General features: G+C 37.6%; 1 protein-coding gene across 2 annotated transcripts in view; it reads left to right on the plus strand.

Annotated features, from left to right (window-relative positions):
• The first annotated feature begins 3,625 nt into the window (after window positions 1-3,625).
• The window catches only part of LOC117400844 (interleukin-6 receptor subunit beta-like), a 34,400-nt gene continuing 17,418 nt past the window's right edge, over window positions 3,626-20,607 (plus strand). The window contains exons 1-4 of one of the 2 annotated variants that reach the window (XM_058990380.1): window positions 3,626-3,677; window positions 3,770-3,816; window positions 19,010-19,134; window positions 19,321-19,386. The gene's annotated coding sequence lies outside the window, so the exon portion shown is untranslated. The remainder of the gene's footprint in view (window positions 3,678-3,769; window positions 3,817-19,009; window positions 19,135-19,320; window positions 19,387-20,607) is intronic. The other variant, XM_058990385.1, reaches the window with a different exon arrangement.

Here is a 20,607-nt window from a genome sequence, read left to right on the forward strand (position 1 = left end):
AGTGTGTAATGGTTTATGTGCTTACCTGCCCCTCAGTGGAGAGGAAACCAACCCCTTTTAAATAGGGGAAAAACCTCTGGTAGCCCCGGCGGTCAGGTAGCCCCTACTCCGGGCATGCTAACTATTTTCTGATGGGCTGTGGCAATGTCGGTGGGAGATGGGCGAATGTATGTATCTACTGCTGATGAAGTCCAGCACCCCATACTCTTGATTAGGTGGAGATTGATGTTAGCGCCGGCTGCTCCTATCCTAAACAAATGAATGTATAGAATTGAGGTGAAAGACCAGCTCTGGAAACAAGAGTGGCTAAATGTGATGAAAATCAGAGAAGTCATGGGTGATAGGCGAAGCAGGTAGGGTATGGCCGCTTAATGTTGCTTGCAAGCGGGGAGGAAAGACTGGCTCTGTGGATATAGCTTCGCAGTAAGAGTTGAAAAGGGACAGGCGATCGCTGCTGGCAGGAATATTGATGCCTTTATCTCTTTTTCCTATGCCTTTGTTTAAACAAAAGGAAGAAGCAGGTTGAAAAGGTAGATTCCTATTGCAGTCTGAATGTTTTAAAAACAAAAAACACTAGACAGGGAAGGTGTGCGTGATAAGGGTTTAAATAGGAGCTTGGTAATGATAAGCAGCAATTAAGGGTTCCTGGCCCCCCCGCCCCCGAATTCCATCAAAAGGCTAACATTTAAATAAAATGATTATGATGAGGTCTTAATTAACGTGAATGAATATTCAGATTATTTAACAGATAACTAATAGATTGTCTGTGTTTAGTTGGTGATGTATATGGTAATGGTCATATAGTTTTCATTCAAGTTGATTAACGCACATGAATTTGAACTATTGTAATTCTTCAAATTAATTAATTGTTTAAATTAATTATTAAACAAACGTAATTAGCCCCGCAGATATAAACAAGAATACAGTTAAAAGTTTGAGTTGGTGTTTGTGGAAAAGACATACACATATGAAACACACATTATTTATTGAATTAGTCTCTTATGACCATTTATTTTTTCTACCCAATTCGCGTCGCATCCCGTTTGCACCCCATTTACAGATCAGGAGGCCAGCAGATCACCAGACAACCTCCATTCCCATGATCAAGCCAATTGCCTATTTTCAACTGTCAAACCTAAAGCAACAGGTCAAGCTAGTGAAACATGAAGGTAAGGGCCCAGTCAGGTACAGCTCTGCCTGGACTCGATGGATGCCTGAGTCGCTGAAGCGCAACAAGGTGATTTAAGGCCAGTTGATTTTCCTCCCTATTCCACAAGGTCAATGCAGCAGGAGCAAGATTAAAAAAGTAATGAATTCCACCCTGCACTCCCCGCAGTAGTTGATTAGTTCCTGGAACCACTAAAACTTTCCTGCTCACCTACAAGCACAGGTCCCGAGTGCCTCCTCAACCTGCTGACCCTCTATGTACCTGCCCGCAAGCTGAGGTCCTCCGACTCTGGCCTGCTTGTTATCCCCAAGCAAAAGTGCACCACACTTGGAGAACGCTCGTTTAGCTTCATGGCTCAGACTCTGGAACTCTCTCCCAGCTTTGGTGTGTGATGCTCCCACCGTCGCTCACTTTAAATCAACTCTCAAGACCCACCTGTTCTCTCTTGCTTTCCATGCTTTTTAAGCCTTCTGTCTGCTACTAATTCATGTATTATGCATTTTCCACTGTATTTAATGTACTATTTCATGTATTATGCATTTTCCACTGTATTTAATGTATTATGGATGTTCTTGTTGTTACTGCATCTTGTAAAGCGCTTTGTGATAGTGGTCCACTATGAAAGGCGCTATATAAAATAAAGATTGATTGATTGAAAACATATCTATAAACTTTGTTGTAAATACACATCATAGTGAAATCAACCATGAGGCGTGATTGTTATAAAGGTGGTTAGTACCCTTTGTTATTAGGCCCTTAACCCTAACACATCTTATTATCTTTGTCAAAATGCAATTTCTCTCCTGTAGTCATCCAACAGATAATATCTAAATCACTCCTTCAAAATGACAGGGTGCTCTATAACTTGATATCATTAATATAAAACCATTGTGTGCAAAAAGTAAACACTGCTTACTGATGTTTTTTTTTAGTTAGTATGCCTAGTTATATTAATATGGGTATGAATATGTATTTATTTTTGTTCTTTTTTTAAGTATCAGCTGATGCTAAACAGTAAGTCAATTTTTTCAGACAAGTCTTCAGGCTCGTTTTTATTGCTGTGTTTCAATCATCCATGCGAGACAAGTCTTTGTGAGACACATACTTTGTATATACTATTTTCATCAGCTTTTTTTATTATGAAAATGTAGTTTTGATAGGGAAAAATACTTTTGTCTGAGCACAGCATTTACTTTTTAGCTGTATAAAATATAAAATCAAATTTTTTTTTTTTTACTTTTACATGTATCGTGTTTTGAATAGAGCTGAGGAACTTTCTGCTTAACACAGTATGTTTGTGTAAACTTAAAAGTCAGCACACTTACTGCAAGAAGCCTGCCAGTATTACAGGGATTGCAAGGGCTTGTTTTAAGGACCACCCATCCTTTTTCCTGCTAGCTAGTACAGGCGACACAAAGAAAACTGCAGCGATTGACAGGAACTGGAACATTTTAGATTGTAAGTATTGCTCAAGAAGACATCCTTCTCCTCTGATTACAATGGAATAAATCAAGTGACAGCATCCTGACCTAACCCCATCTGAGTTAACTTTCTGTGCCCTGTTCCTGATACAGCTCCCATGTGAAAATACATCGCATTTTCTTTACATAAATATGGGACAAAACAAATATATATCAGCCGTGTTGAAAAATCTCGATCAGATGGACTGCTGTCTTCACTCACAAAGTTGATGTTGCACCAGTTATGTGGAGTTTCATCCCCAAATATATTAAAGGAAATATGTGGAATGTCACTCATCTTTGGCTGTGGTTTTGTAACTAATAACAAATAAAATGGCAGTTTGTCATGGAATTTAGAATGTAGTGGTGCGTAGTGAAGCGGCTCTTTAGTATGCAAGCCATGTTATATGATCATTAACCTGGCAAAGTAAGTATGTGTTTTGGGAAAGTCTGTCTTTACCTTTGACCTGTTGCTGCAGGGTACTTCAGTGCCTTGGTTTTAGGTTAATTCTCTCTCTCTCTCTCTCTCTCTCTCTCTCTCTCTCTCTCTGGATGAAGGCTATATTTGCATCCTGAGCCATTCTAAAAAAAAGGGCATAATACCAGAGTTGTGAAATATAGAATAATAGATGGGCTTCTATTTCCACAGGAAACCTCTCTACCCTGTGTTACTGTCACCTATACAATACTCAAAAACATACACCTATCGTTTTTTGTTTGTTTGTTTGTTTAGAAACACACTGAGATAATGTGCTTCACACAACAGTGTTCATAGTTCATTGTTGCATTCTAGGAACAGCACTAGAAACAAAGTCAACAACGTGTCTGTCTCTGTCACTCCTGTTGTTGGCTCAATGTATTTTAAATAAATAAATAAAATAAATAAACGGGGCGGAGAATAACGGGAAATTTCGCGTAGACTTGTGACGGAACGAGCTTGATTGACTGCAGCACTAACGAATCAGATTCCGAAGAATGTTTTTTGGGACGGATTTACAATACAATGCGCGACATTCTTGCGCATGATAGGCAGACGCCCATAATTGCTGGTGAGCTTGTTTAGAAAAGTCAATGTTTTTCCGTCGTTTATTTATTTAAGTATAGAATGTAATTAAATACAAGGTGTTATTTTTTTTATCAGGAATAGTTTATTTGGTTAATTGAATTTGAAGAACATAGAACGAATTGGTAAGTTTGCAGTCTTCATTTTCAGTACTGTACAATGTACGTAGCACAGACCATGCCACCACCAGACCAGCGCAAAAACTTAGACATGTTATGCTGTGTGTAAGGCTGATATGTTTTGTTTTGTAATTTGTTTTTGAATAACCTCAAGTTAATAACATATTTAAACGTGTACTGTTTGGATTTTGTAATCGATCATATTATTTATCGCGTATTGTTGCAGTTGGTGTTTTAATTGATTTTAGCCTACCGGAGGCTACAGGAGCGACGGGATTTTTTTTTTTTTTTTAAAGGTTATTTTATTTTAACATTTATTTTTAAAAAATCATAAACATTTGACAAAAAATGTCTTCGAATAGATGGAAATTGTGGTGCAGTGTGTCACTGAAATAATGATGTGTACGTCCACTTCGGAGGCTCCGCGTTTTTATTTTATGAAGTATCGCAAAACATACTATAAAATATATAATCATATAAACGCATACACATATGCAACACGAATCAGAGTACATTGTAGTTATGTTACAGGAACACTATATTACGCTAGAATGTACAAATATACTGTACTGTAAGGATTTAGAGAATAAGATATCTTGTATGTAGATAACTTACAAATACCGCATTCACGATAAACAAAAAAAACAAAAACACACACACACACACACACAAAACAACTGTGATAATGTGTTGTATAGATTTAAATATACACACTCACGCACATACACAGTCTATGTATTCCCAGATTAATATACACTTGTTAATTAAAAATGTGTCTGTGGGCAGTTTCATCACAATTTGAAAATGGATTCTAGATACATGAAACAATTTGTGTCACATACAGACAGACAAACAGACCCCACATTCCCCGAGATTATGATACCGTATAACTTGTTCTAAAGAGGGTTCCAGTGCATGCCTGCATAGTATAAACCCTACATGCACACCTGTTCAGGCAGGTAAAGGGTGTGAGTGGGCAGTTCATATTTTAATAATATAAACAAATAAGAGCACCGTATGTCAGTGTGGAACACACATTTCTGTTAAGTGTAGTGTGCGTGTTTCCAATGACTCTGCCATTCCAGTCCACGTCTTTAACTATTTCATTGCACAGTACTACAGAACTACACCCATCCACACTGGCTTTGTTTAAATATTGTAGTTCGGTGATACATTATTGGCTACAATACTGCGATTTATGATTGCAGTGTGTTTGTGTGATTTTTGAACAGTAAAATAGTGTATGTATATATATATATATATAATATATCTTTGCATGTCCTGGGTTTCAGAGTATCCCTGATTACGTATAAAGTGACTGCTCCTGAATCAATGGCTATTTAAATGGATTTGTTTGATATGAATAAAACAGTTGTGTTGCGGGACAGTCTATTCTAGTGTTTCTCAAATGAGGCCATTAAGATGATTTTGTGCAGCCCCAGCAAACGCCAGCTTGTAAATGATTTTCCGGTTCTGTTGGTAAGGTTTTATAATTGCTATGCTTTTATAATTGAGCCCATTTAATTGCTGTTGGTGTGATCTTGGCTTGTGATTCTTCCAGATGCTTTGTTTTATGTACCTTATTTTGGCTTGCCATAATGAAACCATGCTGTGCGGCCACAAAACCGTTTGTTTTTTGAGCCACTGGTCTAGCCTGCGTCTCCTAAAGGCCCACCTGGCACCGGGAGAGAGGCAGCAGGCAGTTGTGGTGTTTAAGAAGTAGAATGACTTCTTGTCAAGTCGCTTCATTTGTACAATAACGGCAGCCACCCCACAGCTGATACACACTGGACATGACAGACCCATAACAGGCCACTGGCACATCCTATATTTATACAATTTGTGGTTTGATACATCAGATTAGGGGTGTATGCATGCAAAAGAAGAGTGGTGCAACCCATGCCGCTGGCGGTCTACCAAAATTGCAATTTCGCCAAAATCGGCAAATTGAGGGGTTACCGCAAAATTCACCTCTTTAGGGGCCAATGCATACCGGACAAGTACGGCGGGAAAAAAAAACGTGTTTAAATGAACTACTCTGCGACGCAAACTACGTATCTTCCTTCTGTAGATAGGCTTTTATTTATTCCTTCGCCGTCCTGTGTGCATTGTACTTAAGCAAAAAAATAATAATAAAGTCCTTAGACAAATAACATTTACAAAAAAATACTCTAAAGCTGTTAACGTTCTTGTTTACTGTTCACATGACAACGATGTTTTAATCACCCTATCAGTGCATCTGTACTGGCTTTTCTGTGACCTGTACTGTATAGTAGGGGGTGGGACAAAGTCAGTGCTGCGTTGTTTTGATTTAGGTTTTCAGCATTGGAGGTGAAATACCAGAAATGGACGACAAAGCAAAAAAAAGTATATTTCTTTAGAGAAAATACGATCGATCGCTATTTAGCTTCAGAATCACACATTAAACTACTACAGAGGCTGCTGAACAGAACGTAAAGCAAACAGCTTTCAGAAAACAAACTGGAAAGTCAGCGCAGACTAAAAGTAATCTTGTCGGTTGCAGCCAAGTTAAATCAGTACTACAGGTATGATCAAGCACAGCCACCTCGCTTCAAACAATCTGCTGCTTACTTTTTAAACGCAGTTAGCATTTTATACCTGAATAGGCATGTTTTCTTTGTTTTGACTCAATACTAATAAAATAAATTATTGAATGGTACAAATAACATGACAACAAACCAGATACCTTTGGTTAACCAAGTTTTGTGACTGTTTCTAATCAATTTCCACATCTGTATAACTTTGCCTTACACTTCCAACCAACTCAGTGGATGCAGAACATGCAGTCTCAGTATGGGCAAGACTCCACACCAGACAGAGAATGTCGGCAGCAACTGCTGGGGGATGTTGCATGCTTGCCTTTAACAAATGAATGCACTCTGTTTTAGTAAAGAAGCACCACTATTTTTAGGCTGTTATAAGACTCTGAAATATTGTCTGCTTAGGTTTATTTAATATTTAAACAGGACCACGAAATCCTAATTTTATTCCATAACCTACCTGCGAAAAATACATAAATACCGCGATTTAAGTAGACCCCTAGTGATAACGTGTCTAAAAGTTGCTTGTCACAGACCTACAAAAATAACGTTATCGTTTTGAAATTTGTTTTAAGGGCTGTCCAACAAAAAAATTGATGCAAGTCATTGACAATAAGGGGTCTAGTAAGCACTTGTCACCCAGCTGATAGGCTGAGGGTGGCACACACAGTGCTTTATCAAAACAGCATCAGATCATTGTCCCCATGCAGTAGAGGCTGATTTGATGGGAAGCCTTTATTGCATGTATATTGTTGCTGTTTTCGCAAGCACAAAATTACATCACAGAATGCCTGAAATACATGGAAACATCAATATGCAAAAACTTCAGAAAAAAAAGAACACATTATTATTGTCAGTTTTTCTCTGTAGACCTGCTATACACAATTACAATTTTTGCTGTCCTTGCTAATTCAGAAACAAATAATTAGATTTTTTTTTTTTGCATGGAAGTTTTATGTAATACAGAAACTCATTTTAGAGAAGTTGTTGCACAGGGCATTTCGTAAACCGCAACATATACATTTGTGAAGGAAATGGCAATTCAGTCAAGCAAGATCTGCACCTGATTTTGTAAACTTTTCTTAGATTATGTATTTTTTCTTATTGCTAACATGAATAAAATTGTATGGTAGGTAAGAGCAGTCCAAATGTGTAAGAACATGCCCACAGTTACAGAAGTCCAATCTCTGTGCAGAATCAACACTTAATAGTAATGAAATCATTAGCTTAGATACAATGAACAACATTAACTCTAGCAGCATTGCAAAGAAATAGCCTACCAGCCCTAGGGGAAGAATATGCCTATTTCAAGGAATATTGTGGAAACATATTCATACAGTACATATTACACATTTCTCATTTTTATCACAAAATGCTGAGTACGGTAGCAGAACATACCCCTCCAGACAGCACCCCACTCTGTTGGGTTGTGGTAGTAGAGGAGCACCTCTTTGAACAACACTCAGCACAGCTGACAGCTGCATTGTTGAATGACTCTTGGAAAAAATGTCCTCAAATTCTGTGCCTTTGATGTTGCCCCTTTTGTGTATGCACTTTGCAAATGGTTTTGCATGCTACTTCAGTTACCATAATCTGTAGTGCACTCATATCTGACACTGTGGCAGGGCAATGGGCAAAGCCCTGCTGATACATGTATTGTTTGGGATTATGTAGAACTGGTGACTGTATTATTTTGGGGTGTATTTAAAATAATGGTTTATGGCGAGATATTGTTATGATTTAAAATGTATTGTTGTGGGTTTAAAAAAAAAAAAAGAACACATTGTGTTATTGTTTAGCAGCGTGGGTGGGGTAAAGCACCATTCTTCTAAATGCAGGCAGAATTTGTCCATCTCCAGCTACCCCCATGTCTTTATTCATTTAAAAAAAAAAAGACGGCCACATTCTGCTGCCAAACAATGGGCTTTAACCCCATCCATGGTGCCAAACCATAACAAAATGTTGTATTTTGTTTTAAATAAACCCACATCAATACATTTTAAATCATAACAGTACATCCCAACAAACCATTATTTTAAATACACCCCAAAATAATACATTCACCCGTTCTACATAATCCCAAACAATACATTTATCAGCAGGGCTTCACCATGCCCCATTGATTTACACATAGGGCTTTTCTGTCATCATCCATTTTTCCCTTTTGTAGCAGTAATGTTACAAAGCTGCCTTTGCCACATTTTCATATTTTGGAGACCATTTCAAGTACCAGTAGTGACTTTGTATTTGCTCGGGTACTGTAGGACCGCTGGGTAAATGTGTCAGCAACCATGACATTGATGTTGAAGGGAATCAGTTTTACTGCTTTTAAATGCTGTATTCCTTCAAATTTACCACCCTCAGTTTTGAGGGGAAAATAAAACATAAAATTACGCTCTTGTATCGTACAAAACTGACACGAAACAGTGTTGTAGATTAACCATGGATCTCGTTTATTGTGCTGCATACTTGTGACAGGCTAGCTGCAGGGATGACGTCAGGCCAGAAAGAATCACACACAGACAGGCAGTACTTGCAGTGAATCTGAGACGCGGCAGCGCTCAGTGTTTTAATAAACAAATAAATAAAAGGTTGAACAAAACACAGGACACGGCACTTTAAGCCAAAATAAATAGACAAACAAAACAGACTAACACTTAAACAAACGGTGGACTAACAGACAAACAAACACGGTGAGTAAGAATAAATAAATAACAATTATTCTTTTAGTATATCAGTTTACTTGTTCTCCTTCTTCACAACCCATTCTCCACTCACCAAACACACAACCCCGAGTGAGTGCTTTGTGCATCTATATATACTGTTGTGCCGGGATTCAATTAGTAATTAATTATTCACTTGAATCCCAGCATGTGAACTAATTATGTGCAACCCCGTGCTCACATATTAAATACTTTAAATGCACGTGAAGTGAAATGCAATCCCTGTGCCTAAATACAGTTTTAAACACTCGTGCTCATTACCCACATTATACCCCGTGTACCAACTACAATACACCAACATTAAGACACGCAACATACAACATAAAACACAAGTGCACACAGGGGCGGGGCACATTGCCACAGCACTGTATAATACTTAAGATGGCGTCTCTGTCGTACACATACCACCACTCACTTACGGCATCACACATCCCGGCAACAGCAAGCACGACACAACACTCAAACGGCATCAGGCAACATGTAACCCAGCAACCACAACAGCATTGAACTGTGGTATTGCTTGGCATGTCGAAAAATATGGAGGTCTGTCCAAGCTGGTACTGTTTGTCAGAAATGCTGAAATTGTTTGTCAGAAATGCTGAAATTGTAAACATTTCTCTTGGAATTCCTCAGGAAGCTTGGTTTGTCTTTTCTCGGCAGTCAGTCCCGTTGCTGTTTGTGTACCTGGATAGTCACGTCTTTTGTTGATGCTTTTAATACATGCATCACTATATTGTACTTGAATTTAAGACGCAGGCTATTTTTGAGAAGCAAAAAATGGTTTTTAAAGCGCATCTTAAATTCAAAGGAATACAGTAGTGTCTGTGTTTAGACCTGTCACTGTTTAATTCCAGGGACCTCAATGGGACAAAATGCCCTGTTTGCAGAAGAAGACATGTTTAATTACAACCAGTTGGTTTGAAACATATTTTACACTAACTACACTAGGAAAGTGGAAACGGTAGTGCTGATGAGAAATTACTTACGAGATTTGGACTGGTAGCTTTCTTTTCTTGAAACTTTGTACGCTTTCCTGCGGTTCGTTGATATAGTTTTTTTTGTACAAAACCACAGTACAGTATGTAACCAAACCACATAGACACTTCATTAGTGGAATCTTTATAGCCAGCATAAAACCAAAAAACTCCTTAGGTACAGTACAGTATGTGAATACTACACTGCTATTTTACACATGGATGTACAGTGCCTTGCGTAAGTATTCACCGCCCTTGGACTTTTCCACATTTTGTAGTGTTACAACCTGGAATTAAAATGGATTTAATTGGGATTTTTACCATTTGATTTACACAACATACTTAACACTTTGAAGGTGCAAAATATTTTTTTATTGTGACACAAAAGTTAATTAAACAAAAAAAAGACATTTGTTGGTTGCATAAATATTCACCCCCCTGAGTCAATACTTGGTAGAAGCACCTTTGGCAGCAATTACAGCTGTGAGTCTTTTTGGGTAAGTCTCTACCAGCTTTGCACATCTGGATCCTGCAATTTTTGCCCATTCTTCTTGGCAAAATTGCTCAAGCTCTGTCAAGTTGGATGGGGACCGGTTGGTGAACAGCAAGTCTTGCCACAGATTCTCAATCGGATTGAGGTCTGGGTTTTGACTGGGCCATTCTAAGACATTCAGGTTCTTGTTTTTAAACCACTCCAGTGTAGATTTGGCTGTGTGTTTAGGGTCATTGTCCTGCTGGAAGGTGAACCTCTGCCCCAGTACCAGGTCTCTTGCAGACTGAAACAGGTTTTCCTTTAGAATTTCCCTATATTTGGCTCCATCCGTCTTGCCCTCAATCCTAACCAATTTCCCAGTCCCTGACGATGAAAAGCATCCCCATAACATGATGCTGCCACCACCATACTTCACCGTGGGGATGGTGTTCTCAGGGTGATGAGCAGTGTTGGCTTTGCGCCACACATAGGGTTTTGCGCTAAGGCCAAAAAGTTCAATTTTGGTCTCATCAGACCAGAGAACCTTTTTCCACATGTTTGCTGTGTCTCCCACATGCCTTTTGGCAAAATCCAAACAGGATTTGATATGGGTTTTTCTCAGCAATGGCTTTCTTCTCGCCACTCTTCCATAAAGCCCAGCTTTGTGGAGCGTCCGGGTTATAGTTGTCCCATGGATGGTTTCTCCCATCTCAGCTGTGGATCTCTCCAGCTCCTTCAGAGTTACCATTGGCCTCTTGGTTGCTTCTCTGACTAATGCCCTCCTTACCTGGTCACTGAGTTTTGGTGGACGGCCTTATCTAGGCAGAGTCGCGGTTGTGCTATATTCTTTCCATGTTTTAATAATGGATTTAACGGTGCTCTGGGGATGTTCAAAGTTTGGGATATTTTTTTATAACCCAACCCTGATTGGTGCTTCTCCAGAACTTTATCCTGGACTTGTTTTGATAGCTCCTTGGTCTTCATGATGCTGTTTGTTTAGATATGCTCTCTAACAAACTCTGGGGCCTTCCAGAAACAGGTGTATTTAATCTGAGATCATGTGACACTTTAATTGCACACATGTGGACTCCATTCAACTAATTATGTGACTTCTGAAGGCAATTGGTTGCACCAGAGCTTATTTAGGGATGTCACAGCAAAGGGGGTGAATACTTATGCAATCAAGACTTTTCAGTTTTTTATTTGTAAATAATTGTGAAAAATATGTAGATTTTTTTCCCCACTTCGACATTATGGACTATTTTGTGTAGATCAGTGGCAAAAAATCCTAATTAAATCCATTTTAATTCCAGGTTGTAACACTACAAAATGTGGAAAAGTCCAAGGGGGGTGAATACTTATGCAAGGCACTGTATATGTTCAGTGAATAATGGTGATAATCTGCTCTAAGAGAACAATGTTAATTTTGATAATTGTACATACTAAGATAGCAAATGATTTGGTTCTTAAACCTCATCAAATAAACTATGTTTATATTTCTGAACATCTGAATCTGTGGCCACTGAACCTCTGAATTCTAAGTTAACAGGTGTGAGGAAAATATAGACTTAAAGTGAACAAGTACTGTACGTCAGTAGCATACACACCCAAAGGCTGTAAATTCAAAGAGCTACAGTGGTAGCATCATGAACAAGCAAACAGTACTGCACCATGAATACTTCAGTACAGTACTTGTCTATGTTTTCCTCACACATGTTAGTTAGAATTTAGAGGTTAGCCACAGATTCTGACGGCAGGTAAACATGTCCCAGGTGTGAAGATAACAGGAAGACCATTTGCTTTAACTGTTCTACTAATGCAGTGAAGTGTGTATCTGGTGCATTTCTTTGCTGTACAGTACCTAGATGAAAGATCAACATTATGTAAGCTATGGAATTAACATTTTTCTTGATCCAAATAGTTTTTGTTTTTATTAGTTTAACATTAAAATGCATTTAAATAACTGTGCATTGTCCTGTACAACCTCTGTTAGTGTGTGTATGTGTGGCATCACTGCTTGTGTAGTTTGTGAGTGAAATAATGAAGGTTTGATGCAGATCTAGAAGATTTGCTGCTTCTTTCTTTCTTCTTTCTTCCTTTATTTATTTTTTTATTTTTTTATTTTTTTAAATGCCACACAAATACAAAACATCACATCACCATTTAGGTCACTGATTTTTTTTTTTACAATTAGGCTGAAATGAACAAAGATTTCTATTTTCATTTTAGGGGATCATACATTTGCAAGTATATTCTAAAGAACTACAGTAATGTCCTATTTTTTACAGCATGCGGTTCTGTGTGGTTTGACTAATTTTCGGACTGATATTTAATTCTTTGAGATTTGTATTAAAAACAGTGTACATTTTTATTCTTAAAAGATGGCTTCAAATGACCCCTTTATTGTCTTGATAATGATCTGTCTAGTGTCACTGGTACTTTGTAAAGGCAGAATTAAATAAATGGGGGGTAAACGGCAGTTTATTATCATTAGCTACAGTAGGTATTATTATTATTTATTATTATTTATTTCTTAGCAGAATTAACCCACTCTAATGTCTAGACTCTAGTGTCTCTTCGCACTATATGTGTGTGGTATTTAGTGATGTGCATGTACTGTAAAAAGCACCCTTTATGAATCACTCTTAGGGGAAAAAGGGTTGCGATTTAGAGGCAAGTCCAGAGGTCACGCTAGCTTTTCTGTTCATGCGTTCCTGAAACGCACATGCAAAAATGAAATGCGAGTTAAAAGTAGGATCGGGGATGAACAATTCACGTAATTTGTCAGCTCTGTTTGAAGTAAAATTAATGGGACCAGAATTAGACTCAGGCAAGATATGAAGGGAAAAGCAAAGATTGTTTTGTAATTAACAGCTTTTTCAGAGTTTAATTATGAAACAGAATCAGCTGAATTTGTTTAAAGGGTCGTCACCTGATTAAAAATAAAAACCCCAAACTTCAAGCCCTACTTGTGTGTGTGTGTGTGTGTGTGTGTGTGTGTCCAAAATACTTCTTATTTCTTAACAATATGGACTTCTGTTAATATGGGGCATAACACATTATTTTACAATAAAATACAGTTTATGGTGGGATACTACCATATTAATTTCCACTGTTAATTGCGCTGCTGGGAACTGTAACTGAACTATTTTAATAGTAATTTGGGACCAGGGGTCACAAATGGAGATTAGATAAAGGGGCATTCAGAACAGAAAATAGAAGGCACTTTTTTACACAAAGAATTGTGAGGGTCTGGAACCAACTCCCCAGTAATGTTGTTAAAGCTGACACCCTGGGATCCTTCAAAAAGCTGCTTGACGAGTGGGATCAATCAGCTACTAACAACCAAACGAGCAAGATGGGCCGAATGGCCTCCTCTCGTTTGTAAACTTTCTTATGTTCTTAATAGTATGTTTACGCGTCATGCCCGACTAAACATGAAACGGTACTTTAGTGTGGACGCTTTGAGCTGGGTTAATTAAAATGTTTTTGAGTACGGTTCTCGAGATCAGCTATGTAGTGTGGACAGGGTTGAAAAGTAAATATCCTTAATATTGCTGCGTAAGCCAAATATGAGTCTTACTGCTGCCACCTACAGGACTGGAGTGTACCATAATCATGCCTGTTATATTGCAGAACAGTTTTTTTAAAACAAGCAAGTATATTACGATAATTTTGCTGCAGTGTAATAATTACCACGAATATGCATGTCTGCGTCCCTTTCCCATTATGTGCGTCCCGTGAACGCAAGACAAAGTATTATTCCGTCCAATGGATACATTTTGCGTTAACGCACCTCTGTAAGTCATAGGTGGGGATGGAAACAACCTCCGATTGCATAGCAGTTTGAGCCAATCCTGGTTTAATAAGTCACACCTGAGGAAGTTGTTACCTGTACACTGTGGCTAATCAATCTTGTATTAAATCCTGGAATGGGTGAAACTGCTGTATTATGCAGTGGGAATTTTCATCCCTGGTCCTGGGTATTTGGATCCACAGCAGTTTAGGCCATTTATTGTCTCAGTGCCAAGTCATGAATGATGCATTTGAATTCTGATTGGTTGGGCTCATGTAGGCTTATCTTAGAGCTGGCCACTTAAATGTCATTGTACTTTGCTTGTACATTGCTGGGCTTAAGAAGTTATTCAGCGTTATTGTGAATTGAACTGTCGGTCATGAATTGGCCATCCCTCTGTATGACAGTGTTTTCAGAACAGACCATTGCTGTAAGATACAGCTTGCATGAATGCGCTCCAGTCGCTTGGTTCTCAGATTTGAGCTCATGTCAGAGGGCTTACACAGGCTGTATAGACATGATTTCTGGCTTTTGGTTGATTACACTTAAGGCTTGGGAAGTGTATCCTGGATTGTTTGCTGCTTTCCATTTACATTTTACATTATTAGACAAACTCCCATGTGAGAAGTCACTTGATTTTATAATATCTTTAAAAAAAAACTTTGTTGACACTGATACAGTGCTTGTATTTTCTGTACTCGCTGTACACTTTTTTATTTGTTTTTTCCTCAGAACTGTGGTTGTATTAGGTCTTCCTCTGTTGTCTATTGATGAGACTAAACTGCATATAGACAAAATAACCGTAATTGAGAATTGGGTGCCCTCTTTATGAGCTTCTACACTACTGTATTCCCCTTCTCTGGGTATTTTTGTATTATTTTTTTATGTTAAGAGTTACAGATTTCTGATTTATTGTGTTAGTCACACATCTGTGGGAACGGCTTATTACACATACTGAAGAGCCTACATTTCACACGTATTGGAGGACGCCTTACTGTTGTGGTCAGAATGGTACATGCAGATTTGAAGTTTAGTTTATTTGAAATGTATGCTTTTTAAAGTTCACTTACAGCCATATTAATAATAAAATGCATAGTACTTACATTTTATAATATTTTTCATTGTTCTGTAATTAAAATTTGATTTCAGTGTAACTGCAACTTCAATAAAAGCTGAGCTTTGGTAGTTGAAACAATACCGCCATTGATACGTGTTTCATAACAACTTTTAAAATGCCTGACATACTTGCATCTGACTTATCCCAACAGCCTGTAGCCCCTTCATTAACACTGGTAACGGTAGCAAACAACAGAGAGGCTGCAGGTTGACAGACTGAGCTCAATGTCTGATCTAAAAAGACAGTTGCAAAGAGACCGTTAACAGGTTTCGAAATTAATCTGCATCGACAATGAAAGTAAAAACCACCAGGTAAAATAATACCTGAATGAAATGACATTGCACATAATGGAACATATGATCAAACCCCCAAAAACGCCTTGGGGCAAGACTATCAATTTGTAATGTAGATTGTACTTTTGGATTGAATCAAACAGGAAACCATAACAGGAAGTTGATTGAAGCATCACAAATGCAGCTGGGCTGATAGTTATGGCATTTTTTTTCTTTCCTGTAAATAGTGTATAAATGTTGGTAGAGGCAAGTTATTTGACAAGTAAATTTAAAAAAAAATGTGCGCGGTTTACCTCATTTATGAAGTATTATGGCAATAGAGCAGATTCAGACAAACTAAACTTCTGTACATGTACTAAATGCCAGTAAAGAATGGCTTCTTTGGTGCTGCATGGCCAAACCTGTGCTGAATTTGGTCCACAAATTGAGCTGGGTTGACACTATATGGACGCCATTTGCCTTGTAGCCCCTCCATGATCTGTGGTGGCAGCCCTATAATTAAGGCCCTGCGTAAACCACGGGCTGCGCAGAAATTGTGAAATTAACCCAATACCACCATTTTTTACAATATTCGCCACGTACATGGTGTTGTGCAGTGTTTATGTCATGTGACTATATGCAGTCTTAAAATACTACACACTGTAAACAAGAAAATGGATGTCTCTAAAAAGGCTAAAAATGTGTCTGCACCAGATCACGTAAAGCAGTATCCAGGCTGGAGTTTTACATAGTGCTGGAGGTAAGCTCTTCTGTACGTCCTGCAACGTTATTCACAGAGAGAAAGGCGCAAACCCAGAGCAGTAATGCGACTGATTTACTTGCAAATAAACAAAAAACGATGACTTCAGTGTTTCAATAGTCCACTAAAAACCGTGAAGCACAAAACACATTAACTTTTGACCTGACAGAGGCATTTGTTTGCACAAATATCCCTCTTGAAAAATTGGACAACCAAAAGTTACCTAAATGAGTGTAGCAAATGGTGGAGTGAAGACTGAATATTGATTTTCTTTATTTGCGATTTCACTTATATTTACCAATATATTTGCACAAATAAATGAAAAAAACATACCCATTTGTTTGAACCAGTCTCTTGGTGCTGGACTTCACAATTAAAACCTAAACTACGTGGGCCTTTTGGTTTTCTCCAGTTTACTGTAATGCTGTTCCTTAAGATGGGAGTTTCCAAACTAATCACAGGTGGCTCCAGTATAACTAAGGTTAGGCTAATGGTAAGTATAAACTTGATATTGAGAAATTGCTGGTATCGTTAAAAAAATAAGCACAAGACAGAGGTCAGATAACTTAACTCCTCAAAAGCACAGGTTTATTTTTCTTTTCTTAATAGTCCCGAACATTTTTTAAATAAAAAACAAGGATGACATACATATAAAGAGAAAAAACATTTGTATTTATTTAGTAAATCGATTTTTATTTTGTATTAACTTGTTGGGGTTTTAAACCCCTATTTATACTCTGGACATTGTCTGAGAAGGACAGGAGCAATTGCTGAACAGTCTGTACGGTGGAGTCTGAACTGCTTGTTACTGGAGCATCATTTGAGCCGACAGGGAGTGGATTGGCTGGTGCGGTCGTGACAGGAACAGGATTCACTGCTTGATTGGCTGGTTTTGAGTCTTGTTTGGAGGATCCAGCCGTGGATAGTATTGTAGACCAATTGTGTTTTTGTTGAACATTTGCTTTCCAATAGTTGCGAATTGAGCTTTCATTATGGTGTCCTGTTACAAATAAGATTTCTTTTGTCTCCAGACCAGGTCAGATAGAAGTTGAACAGCTGTTTCTCTCACACAGTGTTTTGTGTACCTTTTTGGTGAGACTGGCTTTTTGACTGAGTAGCCATTAAGTTTAGCTGTAAGCAGGAATGTAATTTTTAAAAAGCCAGTATACAAGCGGATTGATTTTACATTTGATTCACAGTTGGTGCTGAGAGGTTCCAGCGGGCATCTACTGTCTATTAGAGCCCACTAGAGCTGGAAGCTGATTGGCTGACTGTACTGAATCATCACAAGCCACAAACTTTAGGTCATCTATGGTGTGTCTGTTCCTTGTAAAGTTCTGAACTATTGGTTCATTTACTTTTCTATTTCTTATATTTGATAGGTAGTTCTGTATTCTTTTATATGATGTACCTGTCTCCTACATATTTTATTTATTACATTTTATGCAAAATATACCGTATACAAAGTTGCTATCCTTGCATGATGGATTTTTTTAAGACCTGAATATTTATTTTCTTTATTTGCAATTTCACTTTTATCTTTACCAGTATATCTGCACACTTTACATGTGCTTTTACATGATTCAGTGTCCCTTCATGTATCTATGATCTCTTGTGGACTAAAATGTCAGCCAAATTTGCATCCCTTCTAAAAGCTACGATCGGTGCTTTCATTTTTTTCTGAATTATGAAGTATACGTAAATGCTTCCAAACTATTTTTGAAATGTTGGGTAGTAATTTAGAATATGGTATTATGAATGGTACTCTCTTAACCCTCTCTTCTCTTTTCTTATAATCAAGTAGTTCATTCCTGTTGAGTTTGTCAACATTTCTTGGTTCTGTCTCAATAATTTGTTCTTTATATCCTCTTAATTCCTTTCTCTTTTTTTGTAGTCATTTTCATCAGAACAGATATTTTTATTAATATATTAATATATTATTATTATTTTGGATTTCGTTAGTTAAAGTGGAGAATGAACAAATAAAGTCTAGCATTAGAAGTGCTGTATAGTGTAGCTGATGAATTCTTCTTTTAATGCTGTGGTTGGCAGTCACTGGGTTTCAGTGAACAGTAATCCGCACCACAGAGCCAGCACATGGTTAGATGTTTTTTTAACAATTGTCTTTTGAGGCATTCCTCAAGAATAAATTGTGGTGAAGATTGCTATCTGGGCACTAGACTGAGGTTTGCTTCAAGGTAATTCCACTTCATTAAAGACTAATGCATTTAGAACATTATTATAGTTTGTATACAAACCAGAGGTACAAACTCAATTATAAAAACAGGAACAACCATTTGGAAAGTAATACATTCTACCAGAAATGTACACATTTATTATACATGAAGAAATAATGTGGGTGTGGTAATAATAATAATAATAATAATAATAATAATAATGTATTTATATAGCGCCTTTCATAGTGGACCACCATCACAAAGCGCTTTACAGTGGTAGGCTGTGAACTGTGCATTATATGCAGAGTCACTTACAATAGGACACTGATTTAACATCTCATCCACAGGATGGAAGCACAAGGAGGTTAAGTGACTTGCTCAGGTCACACAGAGACAGAGGTGGGATTTGAACCGGTGACCTTCTGGTTAAAAAGCCCTGGACTTTAACCACTGGACCACACTGCTTCCTGTGGTAAATTAAACATCTGTGCTTATTGTTTATTTGTATTTGCTGTGTGTTTAATGGGGTCAAGTCAAAAGTAATTTTGATGACATTAAAAGTAATATATTATACTTGACCTGTTTACCATTCTTGTTTGTATGCAAACTTGTAACCCTGTTTGGATCTAATGTGTATGCTGTGTTGTTATTTTTTCAGGTGTTCCTTGTTATCACAGTAGGTAGGGTGATTGATGTAGATTTCGCTCATGCTGTTCTTGACCAGGTGAGTTTTTTTGTATTATTCTGCAAGTGGAACAGAATGTTTATTCATAACATGGAGCTTGGTACACAGGACTGCAATGCATTTGCTGGGTTGTGCAATACTGGAAAGCCCTGCTGAAAATAGTGCACAGCCTAGAGTGAACACATAATGTACTTGCCAGTACAGCACTAGAAAAAGACAGCAGCATATCAGGTTGGCTCTTCATCAAAACCATGTTATTGAACAGGTCTTAGAGTCAGGGAGAAGCCAAAAACAAACAAAAAAAACTTTTAAAAAGTAATGTATCAAGATTCTACAGGAAAGGGGTCTTATCAACTTCAAAGCTCCTTTTTTACACACTATACATTATATACTTCTGGTGTGTTATTGTATTTCAAATATTGACTTTTTCTTCTGCTGACATGCAAAATGGTTGGTTTAAAAAAACAAACTGGAAATTTATTACATAAGTTTATACTCATTGGTAAGAACAGACATTTTTTGTAAATGAGTAACAGATACCCTTTATTGAAGTCACACTCTACAGCTGGACAGAAAGCCATTCCATAGTTTTACTGTAAACCCAGATTTGGACCCATAAGTTGCGTAAGTTTAAATTGTTACAATTACACATTTGTATAATTAGACAAAGCTGCACAAAGCTAAATCTGGAAACCCACAAGTGAAAGGCCATGGTGACAGGAAGCAGTTTCCTTTCTTTAATCTTATGCGATAGTAAATGGAACACTGCTCCCCCTGCTGTGCCGTGGTATACATTGCTAATAAAAATGTAAATGTAAATTAGAGTTTCTATGTATCTGCTAATTTTTTTTGTTATTTTACATCAGTTTATTTATAACAAGTTGTTGCTGCTGAGTTTTAAACTTTTTTGCAACATTTATGTTTCAGACTAAAAATGTAAAAAATTATTCACACTGTAGGCATACAAGTGTAGAATCTGTTTGACCGCATTGATATTTTTAAAAATGGTTCAAAAGCTTCAGCAAAATTCTAAAAGTTTTTGTGTTTTAACTCTATTAACACCTGGAGTTGCTGCAGTTGTGATTGGTGGGTCATTCCTCTGAGAAACACAAGGGTCATTCCAGCAGAAGTGGATACCAAGGGGGTCACTCGGCCACTTGCATCAAATAAATACAAACATTTTTTTTGTATTGGAAAGCCCTTGAGACGTGCATTATAGTTAGGGTTTCTGTTTTTCGTTTTTTGATTTCATTTTCCGTG

Source organism: Acipenser ruthenus, chromosome 2 (genome assembly GCF_902713425.1).
Source record: "Acipenser ruthenus chromosome 2, fAciRut3.2 maternal haplotype, whole genome shotgun sequence".
In the NCBI taxonomy this organism is placed as follows: domain Eukaryota; kingdom Metazoa; phylum Chordata; class Actinopteri; order Acipenseriformes; family Acipenseridae; genus Acipenser; species Acipenser ruthenus.